Source organism: Stegodyphus dumicola, chromosome 7 (genome assembly GCF_044657685.1).
Source record: "Stegodyphus dumicola isolate Sdum_Otavi_A_Nest chromosome 7, ASM4465768v1".
Lineage (NCBI taxonomy): Eukaryota > Metazoa > Arthropoda > Arachnida > Araneae > Eresidae > Stegodyphus > Stegodyphus dumicola.
The window spans coordinates 34,167,833-34,182,220 of NC_140774.1; the positions used below are offsets into that span (position 1 = coordinate 34,167,833).

The window sequence follows — 14,388 nt, forward strand, 5'->3', positions numbered from 1 at the left end:
AATATGGTGATAGCACGGACAATATTGTCACAATTAGCGATTTTCCTTGCGCACAATATATTTCTAAATTGCATATATAACCAGATGTCACCTCACACACCATACAGACTAAAATTCCATATTTTATAATTTTCGCAAGATTATGTGTACGAAAAGATAGCCTGCACCTCCATAGAATGATACCTTCATCCAGCGATAATTCTTTCTTGGGTTTATAAATTTTTTGAAACTTTTCTACCAGTTACGAGTAAATTGGTTTTATTTTATCAAGCCTTTCTTGGCAACGCTCATTATTACTGAAGTGCCAATACTTCCATAACTGCCGAAATCAGTTCCTTGGCATAGTATTCCCAAAAATAGGTGTATATAATCCAGGGTGAGTAGACCAGTAATCGTCTTGTTCTGGTTTTCTTACTATTCCCATTAGGATAACAAGCCCCAAAAGTTTTTTCATTTCTACAACATTTGTATCAATCCAAGCTTTATTCTTTGTCGATGCATTGTTGTTATCGTTATTCCGCTGAAGTTCAGTTCATTAGCTATTTCCTTCATTTCTTCATCCATTGATACTTCAGATGCCCTTTCAGTCATTTCCACATCATATTTTATGGCTTTAGTTTCTTCTGTAAGCTACACTTTCATCTGTGGGAGTTGCTTTCACACCTTTTCTTGAACGACATTTATTTCTTCTCGTCCTCCTGCCTTCTTCTCTTCCAGTGTAGCTTTCATCTCCTTCTGTTCAGCTTTGATCTCTTCCAAGCCAGCTTTCAACTCAGCCTTCATCTCTTTATATCCATCCGGCTTTCATTTCAGCTCTCATCTCTTGATATCCGGCTTTTATTTCTTCTTGTCTGGCTTTAATCTCAGCCCTCATTTCGGCTAAGAAGTCCCTCAAAGTCTTTGTTTTCTCTCCCATGGCTTTTTTTCTTCAGGCGGGTCACTGACATTCACTCACAAATCCCACTTCTGACACCACTTGTTGCGGTATTTTTTTTCTGACACCAGTTGTTACATTATTTTCTTCCTTCGCGTTCGTACGGGGTTGTTAAGGTAAATGTACGCGTTCGTACGGGGTTGTTAAGGTAAATGTATGTATACGTATTAATGTAGCATAACAGAAACATTTCAACCAATACAGTATCAATCACAGGACATAAGAGTTTGAGTAATGATTCGAGTTAAACATACAATAAAACAATTCTAAATTTCAGAAAGTTGCATTGTGAAACATAATGTCGGGCAGTAACCCGTTCAAATACTATGGTCCATTGCAAAGTCAAATAATTAAAATAATTACAAAGCTAGGTAGGTAAAATCAATCTAACGTTTATTTATGGAGATAATTGTAAGAGTACAGTTACATTTTAATTTGGTGGTGACCGGTCATCTATTATCTGAAGAACAACAGAATGGTTACATACCTTCTTTACATATTTAACAATTCATTGTTCCCGTTGGGAGGCATCATATAAAATTTGGGTACTTGATACAGGCGTAAAAACTCAGACAAGATACTGTCACGATGCAGGGAATAATAATTAAACTTCTGAAGATACATCTGCAAGAAACAAAAAGGACAATATGAGAACGGTTAATGGGCAACACTTTCGGAGGCTAGGCTTTCCACCCCGCAGTCGCTTCCAACCGGTTGGACTCCGGTCTTCCCCAAAACACCATACTTAAGTTAGTAAATACTCAGGAATTCTTGATTAAATATGCCTTCCTTCTGTGTAGGTTGTTTAATCGTTCATCACACCAGGGACTCCGGACTGCTGGTCTCCGCTCTGTATCTTAGAAGTCATCTCTCCTTATTTTTCCTCAGAAAATTTCTTTCTCCATCTCCTTGGCTCCGTCAGAAAAAAAAAAGGTGTAATCGAAAATCTTTTCTCCGTCTCCCCCCTGAAAACACTGCGCAGCCACTTTAATAGCTGGCGCGTTTTTTGAAAATTTGGTGAAGAAGGTGAACAGCAAGAAGCCAAGTCCAGCAACCCAAACAGAGAAATCTTCACAGGAAGGGGTTTCCCGACTACCAGAAGAGCCAGTTAGCACAGTTCAATCATTCGACCTCCATGGCCACTCCGATGTGTCAACAATATCCGCAGACGAAAACAAGGGGGAGGGGCATTTAGCCTCGCTGTCGAGGTGCAACTCACCCATGTAGAGCTTCCTATCCAACGATTATTTCCCCCTCCTCACAAATTCACTGTAGAACCTTTCCCTGCTAGCGCTGTCACAGCAACCGGGGTCTTGTTTAAGTGAAACTTTAGATGGTGTAAACATCCAACACGTCATCCGACATGTGTTTACGAATTCCAAGTTTTTTATAAACATCAGTAATAGCTCGGGAAATAAAATTAGTACTTCTGTCTGTAATTATATGCTGTGGCACTCCATGAGAAGCAATAAACAATTCCAGTTTTTCAATTATAGTTTCAGACGAGCAATTTTGTAAAACATAAGCCTCTGGCCATCTAGTTAAATAATCAGTAATAACGAAAATATATTTATGTCCAGAAACTGCCAAAGGCAAAGGGCCTACAATATCCATGGCAATATGTTCAATTGGTCTATTAGCTATTGGAACTCTCATTAAAGATGCTTTGTGTGAAGCTTTAAAACCCCGCTTCTGTATACATGAATGACAAGCCTTTATGTAATTTAGAATTTGTTTATGCATGTTCTTCCAAAAGAAAGCTTTCTGAATTCTATGAAGTGTTCTATGAAAACCAGAATGAGCAGCTACAGGTGAATCATGATTCTGTTGCAAAATTTGTGGAACTAATGTTTGTGGTACAACAATTCTATTTTGTTTTTGCTAACATGCTTTAGGATTCTTAAATTTATAGTACAAGATATCATTTTCAATTGAGAAAAATTGTGAAAGAGGTTTTGGAGTTTTATTGTTTAGTAATTCTTCTTTTATTTGTTTACAATAAGGATCTAGAGCTTGTTGTTCTTTAATGGTGTGTATAAGATCAGGTGTAGTAGAAGTTTGTATTTGTTCAGCTACATTCACAGATCTGGATAAATAATCGGCAGTCGAATTCAATTTTCCTGGTTTATGAACAATTTTATAATCATACTGAGACAATCCCATTATCCACCTGGCAATCCTAGATGTGGGATCTTTTAGTTTTAACACATGGGAAAGTGAAGCTTGATCACTATAAACAGTAAAACTTTTGCCTAAGAGATATTGTCTAAAATGGGCATTCGCCCAAACTACAGCTAAAGCCTCTTTCTCAACTGTGCTATAATTAATTTCAGGACCCTTCAGCTTTCTGCTAGCAAAACAAATAGGATGTAAAAATCCATTCTCATCCTTTTGCCCTAAAATGGCTCCTAGAGCAAAATTCGAGGCATCTGTACACAAAGCAAAAGGTATGGTACTTGATGAAGTATCAAAACACACTTTATTAGCCAGTATTGTCAGGACAGCTCCAAAACACGTTTTATAGTCGTCGAAGATCTACAATAAACATGCTGGAACAATCAGTGACACAGCCTTCACACTATCAGGCTATAGCTTCACTGCAAAGCACCAGAGTACAGTTCCCGACTCTGCTCGGTCGTTCTCGGAACTCCACGTACTCTCGAGACTCTCCATGCTACAACTCGCGATGCACTTGACGACACACAGAGCCAAGCTCCTGACTCTTCGGTTCAGTCGTTCCCGGAGCTCAACATGCTCTCTCTACGATGCACTAACCACGATACACTACAAAACTCTTTCGGTGCACTCGACGACCCACTCGGCACTCGCTGCCCAGCTGTCAACTCGATCGACTCCGCAGGGATTGACTCACTAGACGAGACACCAACTCGATACTATCTCGCACTCTATGCTAGGCACACACTCACTCGCCCTCTCGACGAGGCTCTCTAACTGACTGCAGACCAGCAGGGTTTATATAGCTTTTGGCTTGTGTTCGAGAACATTCTGGGCTAAACTGGTAAGAATACGTTCCAGAAGGTTCTCCATCCGTCTATGTATATCGCCAATTTTGTCACCAAATGGGCGATTTCTCACCAAATATGGCAACCCTAAAACTGCTTTGGGGGGAAGCCATCTCACCGCGCCTGTACATTTTGTAACAATATATATAAACATAAAAAAATATATTATTATTTATGTAGTCGTATGATTATAAACAACATGTTAATTTTAGAACTTTCGTCATAAAAGATGCTCTAAATACTTTTATTAGGTGAGGGCATTTAAACTGAAATTAACCTGTGTTGAAGCCAAACTTAAATGAAACTTTAATTAAGAAAGTGATATTTTTTGACCAAACAGGCTAAAAAAAGAAACCGTTAAGTGGTTAATACAATATATGTTGATGTATGATGTATTGTACAGTGTGATTCCTTTAGCCAGCAGATATTTGAAAGTGATGTGCAAGAATCTCAGTTAGTTGAAAGAAAAATGACAATTATGGCATATTTGCTTCTTTTTGATAAATATAGCCAAAGCCTGACTGTCCAGCATTCAACTAGCCAGAAAGCTCAAATAATTGAAATATTTTAGAATTTCAGAAAGAAAAGTTTTTCTATAAAATTAAGCAAATGAGATATGTATAATACCATTATAAAGCTCATTCGTTGTATTATTTACATCGGTACTTACGTATTATCGCAACCAGGTTGGCGCTATTTGTAAGTTTGAGTAAAAAAGTATGAATAGAAAGAAAATGTACATTTATTAATTACAGATAATTTTTAATACAGTTTTTTATATTATTTTGTTTTAAAATATAAAATAGCAATTAAACCCTTCCGGTTTTGAATTTGAATAAGTTGCAGAATTATTTTTTCGGTGGAAATCTTTTGGCTATTGCTTTTAGCACTGATTGAAAACTGTATTCGCCATAACCATGTACACGTCGACTTATTTTTACTTAAAAAAACATCCCAGAATTGCACAAAAATGGCATTGCGCTCACTCTTGACTTTATCCATGTACACTGCTATTTTCTCATAAATTACAAAAATTTGCATGAAAATGCAGCAAAATTTTGTGAATCTCCACATGCTCTTTTTACAAAACTACGTATAACATGTACGGTTGTCGTAAGTAGGGTCGCCAAATTTCGCAATTTATGCGAATTTTGGCCTGGTTTCGTTAATACGTAAGTACCTTTACATCTATAAGCTGTTGCCAAATAAATGTGATTTAGTGCAAAAGTGGATAAGCATGCTGTCACAACACTATCAGAAAAATTTTACTTTGATTTTATAAGAATTCAATTTCATAAAAAACGATATATGTTCTGTTCTTTCGTCATGTTTTGAGCAATTGATTAATATTTAAAGCTACCTTTCGTGGGACAGCATGCCGTAAGGTAGTTCCTGGCATCCTAGATTACAGTATCTGGCATCCAAAAAGGTACAATGTGTGACTTTATATGAAAACAGATGAGCAGTGACAATGTAAGGTGTGTGATAAGATAAGCAATTTAAATTTTTATGTATTAATGTTTATGTTTTTCAAAACTATTTGTTCTCTTAAACTGGCATAAATTTGATATCTCCGCCAACTTTCATATTTGGCAGCATATCATAATCACATAAGATATTTTACTTTCATGTTTAAATATAAAATATGTTGACTTTTATGTCAGAAATGCTATTTTCTTTAATTCTTTTTTTAGCTTGCCCTGAAATCTTATATAATTTTAAATGTAGGTCTTTGATATTCAAGTTGGTAACAGATAAGATAACTTTTTTTATAATTTCAGGTTGCAAATTTCTTTCATTCATTTCGCTTTTCTACCCTGAATTGTGTTCATTTTATATACTGAACTGTCTGGAATTTTCATGTGTTTGGAATTCAATATTTTCTGAGCTAAACTGGATAGTTGAACTTTATAGCATTTTCAATTCCTAGATTTTTGTAAGGGGCCCCCATTGGCATCCAGATATTAGATCATTCCACATATTGGACATCTAGATTTCAGACTTTGTATTGTATATCATTTTCTATTAATACATTAAACACCAAGAAAATCATAAAAATTGAAACCATAAAACCATAAATATTGAAAATTTCAGACCATAAAAATTGAAAATTCACTGTATTGATCAAATACCTTTATCATTTGCAAATGATCAAAAATTAGAAACAAAATATTCCAGTCATCTAGATTTTTTTCAGTATAGAATGTAATTGCTGTGAGTAAAAATGCATGCACTTACATGTATCTTGGCATGCTGTCAGTGAAATAATGAATTATTTTCTGAGGGATGTTTTGTATTGTTGCAACAGCATGTAAGGGATTAAGACTGAAGCAATTATGTTCCAGATGTGCTTAATATGAGACATGTTTGGACCTGCAGGAGATCATATAGTAGTATGTTGTCTCTGCAGGCTATTTAATGTAACACAAGTAATTTGTGGCCTAGTTTTGTGCTGAACGTGATACATCTTAGGAACGGCAGTATCATTAGCTTCATGACCAAATTAATATACATTGAGCTGTCACTGTACCAGGAGGGAAATCTAGAGAAATCCACATACCATATATTATGCTGCCCCATTCCATTATTCCAGATGGTATGACATTCTCTCGTCAAAGTTGTTGGCATCAGCTTCACAGTCTGTGAATCAACCATCACTGCTTTCAAGACAGAAGTGAGACTTAATGCTGAACCTAGCTTCATCTGCATCCAGATGTGTACCATGACAGCTTGGTGCCAATGGAACATTTGTCATCTGGCCTGTAGCCCTGTACTGTACAAGCACTTTTTGATGATTTTTGCAGACACTTGGATCTCCTGAACTTAGTATGTGACATCCATATTCACTTACAGTTCAATAAGGTCGTTCTTCTAATTTGATGATCTGTTTGAGAAGAAATGTGCCTCTGGTCATCACATGTTGTCATCTGAGTTCCTCATTGTCCTTGCAGTCATTAGGATACACAACACTGAACAAGTGAAACAATTTGGCCTAAATATGTAGTAATATGACGGAATGATAAACCAACATCTTTAGTCTTTCTGTAGATTTTGTCCATTTTTATTTGCAGTAAATGAAAAACTTGGACATTACTCTTATGAAACCACAGTAAATCTGATTTCCGAAGTCTAACATGATGGGAGGAATTGCATTCAACTAGGCTTTTATATTATTGAAGCCCATCCCATATGTTGCTTTTTGATTCTAGATGCATTTTTATGTACCTCGCTTCAAAACTTGAATATCTTGCGTTTGTAGATCTTAGTTAAACCCTCAATTCTTCCAGCCTTTTCATTGTGATACTGAAATTTCAGTGTTGAGAAATATATTTTAAGCATATTGGATGGTGCACACTGGAAACATTATGAACAAAAACATTGCAGGGGAAAAAAAACACTCATAAAAAATATCATGGTAAAAAATAAAGCACCTACAAATCGTTGCATGAAGAAATAGCGCTTTTCAAGTTTTAAAAGTTGTGAGTATATTCCCATAAAGATTTGTGAGCACAAGAAGCAATGAGGGAACTCTTTTGTTTATTGGGACTAGATTTCAAAAATGCATGTTTGTGCCTTTATGTGTGTATATCTACACATATACAGTCAAAAGTCGTTAATCCGGACTCGTCGGGACTTCGGCGATTCCGGATTATAGATCATCAGTTTAAATCTGGTAAGATGGCATGCAGAAATTATAAAATTAAAAATATGAAACCGTAATTTATGAAATAAAGAACAATTATGATCTAAAGGGTGTCAAAATTTAAAAAAAAAAAAAAAAAAAAAAAAGAAAACTTAATATTTGTTTACTTTATTAAACATTTCTTTCAATGTAAGTTGTTTAAATTGCTTCGTTTTATGTGATAATACTTTCTCTTTAATTCTATAAACAGACATAATTTCTTGTTCAGTTACAAAGTTCCGCTGTTCAAGTCCTATAATTGCTGCGTCGAGAATACCGACTAATTTGTCAATCGAAATTTTTTCGTTTTCAATAACCTCTGTGTCACTTTCTTCACTATCGGAAGCGAATTATAATGACAAGGAATTTGATTTAAATCATATCAAACACGGAGTACATCGAGATCAAGTACTACATTTAGTAAGAAATTATAAGCCAAATAAAATAAAAACATCTGCCCTGAAGATAAGGATAGTGCTGACAGATCAACTTCCAATTCATTGCACAGCAAATTTAAGGGATGAGAAGTATTTTTGATTTAGGGAAATCACTGGGATCCAAAATTTAGTCACAGTGAAAATTTAGAACTTAGGAAAGTGCTTTATAGCAGAATTTAGGACCCGTACAGTCTACACCAGGTGGTATCGAGTGCTGGCCGTAGATAAAGCCTTAAGTATATGTGGGAGTTTATTTATTTAGGACTCAGATTAGTTTGAAGCATGTGCAAGAAATAAATGTAGGTATAGTAAATAACTTACGCAATAAGAGCAAGATAAAATTTATCAAAACAACTTGGCTTTCGTCGCCAATCTTCTGATACACAGCCAATAATGTGTAACGGATGCTATTAAGTTAGGTAAAAATTATCTTTACTGATTCTAAGGCATTTCAATTAATGTAGCAGACTGTGCTGCCCTCTGATCTTCTAATTTGATCCAGCGTATTATTTTTTGCAGACTGTTATTATTACGGCAATTTTATAAAAACTAAGCTTTAACTCTTAATTATGTCGAAAGTAGCTTCCAATTCTGGAGTTGCCAAAGGATTTGCAAAGCGAAACCATGTTTCGATGTCCATTGAACAAAAAGTGGAATTGCTGCAAAAAAAGGATAAAGGCATATCCATCTCAAAATTATGCGAGGAGTATGGCATTGGAAAGTCCACTGTATATGACACAAGGAAAAAGAAAAAGGAACTTTTTGAATTTGTGGAAGCATCTTAAACAACTTACATTGAAAGAAATGTTTAATAAAGTAAACAAATAAATATTAAGCTTTCTTTTGTAAATTTTGATACTCTTTAAATCATAATTGTTCTTTATTTCATAAATTACGATTTCGTATTTTTAATTGTATAATTTCTGCATGCCATCTTACCAGATTTAAATTGATGATCTATTTATTATCCATAAAAATCCCAAATCCGGAATCGCCGAAGTCCCGACCAGTCCGGATTTCGGACTTTGTACTGTACATAAATTAGATAATCAAACAGTATTTTATAATTGAAATAAACTGCATTTATTTATACAAAACCTTCAAAATCTGATTCATCAATATCAAAATTAAATAAACTTAACAAATCACCATCAAGGTAACTTTCATCACTCTATTCTAAATCACTTCTGTCAATGTCGCTATCATCATTTTCTTTTCATTGGTTTATGATTTAATGGCAAGCTAATATTATCATATCAGCTCAGACGGATTGTTTTATCGACCCACCAGGCAACCTTCTCATATGAATCTTTTCTCATCTGTCCTGAATTTGTGAAGGAATGAAGTTCACTTCACATCCATTCCTCCCACTGCTTTTGTAATTCTTACTTGAAAATTCTAATTATGGTGAGTTTCATGGCTGTAAAGTTTTTGTAAGCCCACCTGGTATTGCTGAGATATTGGTGTTAAGTTTTTTTTTTTTTTTTTTTTTTTGTGATTTTGATTTTACAGTGTCCTCTAAATTTGATCATTTGAAACAATGAGTCCCTGAGGTTGGAAAAAAGCACGTTTCTTTTTTTGATAAATTTCTCTCAGCCAAAGCAACATCACTTCTTTGCATATCCATCCCTTTTGTTGGTGCAGATGATGATCCTTTTAGAGAAATTTCCTTTTGGAATTATTATTATTATTATTAATAATTTTTTTTTTTTTTTTTTGAAAATGATCAAAGGGGTTCAGAGTTCATACATTCCTTAAAAGTCCTTAGGTTTTTTGAAATCAATTTTTGGTCCTTAAAAGTCCTTAATTTTGACCAAATTCAGCAAGAGGTCCTCAATTTTAATCATTTGAAATTTCTGTTTATTTTTAAAACTGCCATTTTGAATGTGAATTAACATTTTGGACAAATATTTTTGATGATTCATTGACAAATATAGTTGTCTTTTGAATGGGTGAATAGGTTCATCGATTATAATTTGTTCCTGTTTCTAATATAAATGGTGGGATACTCAAGTTTCTGAGCAAGAAGCGAAACATAAGCATTTCGAAATTATTTCACTTTTTTCTAATGAAGAGCTCTTAAACAATTTTTTGCATTTGGGAATGTGAATTCTTTATTTAACGGTTCGAAATTTGGTGACTTATCAACATTTTGGCAATTTTAAGATCAGTTTCAGATGGAGGATCCCTACTCGAGGGATTATACAGTGAAGCCTAGGAAATTAAAAACTCAATATGGATTTATTCAAAAAGTCTTAGACCTGAAGAAAGATATTCCAGGTAATATACAACCTCTCTTGACTACCAGAAGCCCTTTGGAGGCGATTAATGTTGAAGTAAGGCTAGACCTAGTGAAAACCATCCAAAGAAAAAGAAATATTGCACCAAGCATTTTGAAATGTCTCGCTTTGGAGACCATTGCGACTAGATATCCACTTATTCACTAGCTGCACATTTTTACTGGTTGTTCTCACTTTGACTGTCGTTTTAAGGTTGGAGCTGGTGTGTTTTAGAATCTCTTCTCTTTCTACGCCCCAGCAGAGTACATTGATACCTCCTTTAATGGCGAAGTAGTAGCCATCTGTATAGCCCTACAGCAGTTATTAGCTATTCATTACAAGTTTGCAAAGGCAGTCATTTTTTCTTATTCTCACACAGCCATTCATTCAGTCAGCTCTGTTGAACATCCATTAACATTTTTGCAATGTCCAGAATTGTTTACCACTTTCGAGACAATGCTATGACTGCCTATGAGCGTCAATATGCTTATTGCTACTGTTCAATAAGCAACCTGAGCCACAACTCTAAATTTTCAAGTGATTTTGTAAGTTTTGTAAAATCATTAAAAATAAGTTTTAGAAAAATTAAGTTTTGTAGTGTTCTGAAATTTTGCAATGTCCAGAATTCCTGAGAGTTCTCACTTAAATGGGGAAACAAAAAAACTCTCCAGTGAGTGCCTGGTCATTGTGGCCTTTGGGGCAATGAACAAGCTGACTTACTTGCAAAAAGAGGTACCAGCTTACTACAGCATCCTAATACAGCCATTTTTTATTGGACTAAACTGTTTTTAAAAAGTTTATTTACGTCTAATATCTTACGAGATCTTCAGACTTGTTCAGTGTTAAAAAGTTGAAGAATGATAAGTTCTTCTGTTATTCCCAATAGCCCAAGACACAATGCAGTCGTGGCTTTCTATCTGTCTACAGGACAGGATTGCCTTGCCGCTCACCTGTACTGCATAGTCATTTCAAGTGATCCTATTTGCCCACTTCGTAATTCTGCAGAAGAACCACCTGCTTTGATGTTGGGGCTCTTCGTAGTCGTCTTACAGAAGAATCGAGATACTGGAAGCGTTCCTTAGACAATGACTTCGGTCTTTTTGTTATTAGTTCTATTGTTTGTAAGATTTTAGTCCCTTATAACTTTTTTCCTAACCATCGGATACAATTAAAAAAAAAAGGTTTCTATAGAAAATTTTTAATTTGGAAATCTTTGCATTTTTCGATGATATTTTTAAAAAAATATTATAGCATTGATCAATTGCATGAAAATTATGTTAGAAATAACATTAAAATGAAAAATTTTTATTTTTCGCTATCATATTATAAAATCACATTACTTTTGATTTTGCAGACTTATTGTACAGTATTTTGAATTTGAAAAGTAAACAAGGTAATAAATGCTTTGTGCTTTAGCACAGTTTATGAAACAATTCTTCAAAAGCAAAATAGCTGTGTAATCAATTACAAATGCCTTTGTTTTAAGCTGTCTCAATGTACATCAGTTTTCTCTATACAATTAATTTTACACTTTTTTTCCCTCTGATTTTTTTTTTTTTTTTTTTTTTTAAATATTTCTGGCTTTTTGCTGTTACAGAATTGGTAGGGGCAATTTTTCTTTATTATTTTAGACATTGCAACTTGCAAAGTTTAGAATAATTTGAAGGCAAGATTTACAGATCCACGAATCTAAGATTCCAGGAAAATGTCTTCATGGTATTAGCACATAATGGATGGTTTTTACAGAAAGTCTGTGATAAATTTTTACATTTTGGAGAATTTTATAAAGAACAATGAAAACATAATATTTGAATGTTTTACGTCTGTGGATCCTAAATTCTAAAAATTTGCCATTTCTAGATTTTGTTCCTTAGTGTGTCACTAAATTCTAAAAATTCTGCTACATCGGCCCTTACCGTATATCACTTCATATTCATTCTGAATGTTCACATTACTAAAGAAATAAAATTAGCACCTTTTCCTATACAATCTACATGCATTTAGGTTTTTAGAATAACAGAAATCTTTAATTGAATCCAAAAATTCTAAAGTGAAGAGGAAACATATTGGAGAAAAAAAACCAAATACATAAAGAGTCAGAAAATTACTCTTCAAAGATATGTACAGTTATTATTATGTAAATTAAGCAGTTGTTTACAATTTCAGCTTTTGCTATAATTTTCAGTTTCCTCACTAGATTGAAAATCACTTAGATAGTTCCTAAACTAAGATTTTGAGGTTGTAAGACAGAATTTGTTTCTGGCCTCTGCTTGCAACCTGTATTAGTTCATACCAGTTCTGGTGATTTGTAATTATTCATCTTTGTGTTATCATTAATTTGTAATTATTCATCTTTGCCTTATCATTGCTGATATTTGAATTTGTTACGTGATAACTATGTTACGACGAGTTACGAGTTTGTTACAAAGTGTTACTGAGCTAGCTTAGATTAAAATTAAATTGTGTGCTCTTTGACTTCTAGTCCACATTTTTAGTTTAAATTCGACAGTTCCTGTTTAATTGGATCACCATAAGTTGATTTTGCTAGCATAAGAACATGCCTTTGAGTTCTAAGGTCTTTTTAAATAAGAGGGTAGGTTTATTTCAACCTTGATCTGACTTTGTAGTTACTTTAAGACATAGTGATAATTTGGTTCATGTCTATCAGAGGTTTTGGACTATTTAACTTTTACCAGATAAAGTAAAACCTAATAGGTACTTTTTCGAGAGATTGCCAAGTTAGGAGATAAAACATGTAGAAACTAATGGGAATATTGGTTTGTATACTGAAACAAATTTCTATTTAGAAAAGATGCTTAAAGAGAAAACAATTGATATAAATTAGCCAGAATATCTGGAAAGACTTCAAATTAAAAAGATGCATTGAGTACTGTTGCTACAAAACGTAAATATTCTGTAGCTTTCAATGTGTAGTTATCTTAACATCATCTAAGAATCAATATCATAAATTACATGTATCTTTGTGTAACTGGGACATGTTAATAGATTGTGCTATTAATAGTGCTTTTTAACATATATTTTTAAAAAATAAATTTATTAGTGGCCATGTAAATCTATAATGACTAAGGGTATCTAACTAATTTAATTATTTGTAACTAACTGGTCACCCTTAAAAGTTTTCTGTGCATATTAAGGTGAGTTATTGCCTTTTATTAGTCTTTACTGTGGTCACAAGTAACAGCACAACAATGTAAAAATTGACATAAAACTTAATTCTTTACATCTAGTGAGACTTAAAATAATACAAAACAGCTTATCACCCCTGGTGCTTTAATGGCTTACTGGAACCTTAAAAAATGTGAAATTATGTAGCGAGTTTGATTTCCAATTTCTATCGCATTATTCGCTGCCGAAAACTTAAAAGCAGCTGTATATATATTTGAGTAGGAATCATAATAATTAAAAATTTAACAGGCACGAATGATAAAGTAAGCACAGCAATAAGAAAGCCACAAAGAAATGAGATGTGTAAGAATTTGGTGCAGAACTTGGCGAAATAAACATTTCTGGGGCCCATTAAAAAAATGATGGCCATTTGAAAACACAGACAAAACCCCAAAGTTCAGTAGAAAATACATATGTAATGATGTTTTTACAATGAGCACGACCTACCATAGTTAGGCACGTTTCGCACATTACCTTAGTGCAACCTGAAGACTAAAATCTAGCAACGAATTCATTAACTTATGATGTAAACCGGAAGTTTTAAAGATAGAGCAAAAATAAAATTCCTTCAGATATGCAGCAGACCTAAATTTTCAACTTTTAAACATGTATAAGCCATTGCTTATCTACTTGAAATTATAGTATTACTCAAAGCCTATCAGATTAACAAAGTGAAAGAAAATAATTTTACAGTTCGATAACTAAAGAGTTTTAATATAAATAACTGTAAATTATAACTACAAACGTGAACACATATTCAACAAAATTTGTCATGTTATTTTTATATGCATCTTGAAATGAGTACAAATCATTAAAACTGTATCAGGATGAAAAGAACCTGAAGTGG

At 33.8% G+C, this 14,388-nt stretch overlaps 1 protein-coding gene across 4 annotated transcripts in view; it reads left to right on the forward strand.

Annotated features, from left to right (window-relative positions):
* Positions 1-14,388, forward strand: part of ash2 (Set1/Ash2 histone methyltransferase complex subunit ash2) — a 129,026-nt gene that overhangs the window by 14,933 nt on the left and 99,705 nt on the right. The gene's annotated exons all lie outside the window — the stretch shown is intronic.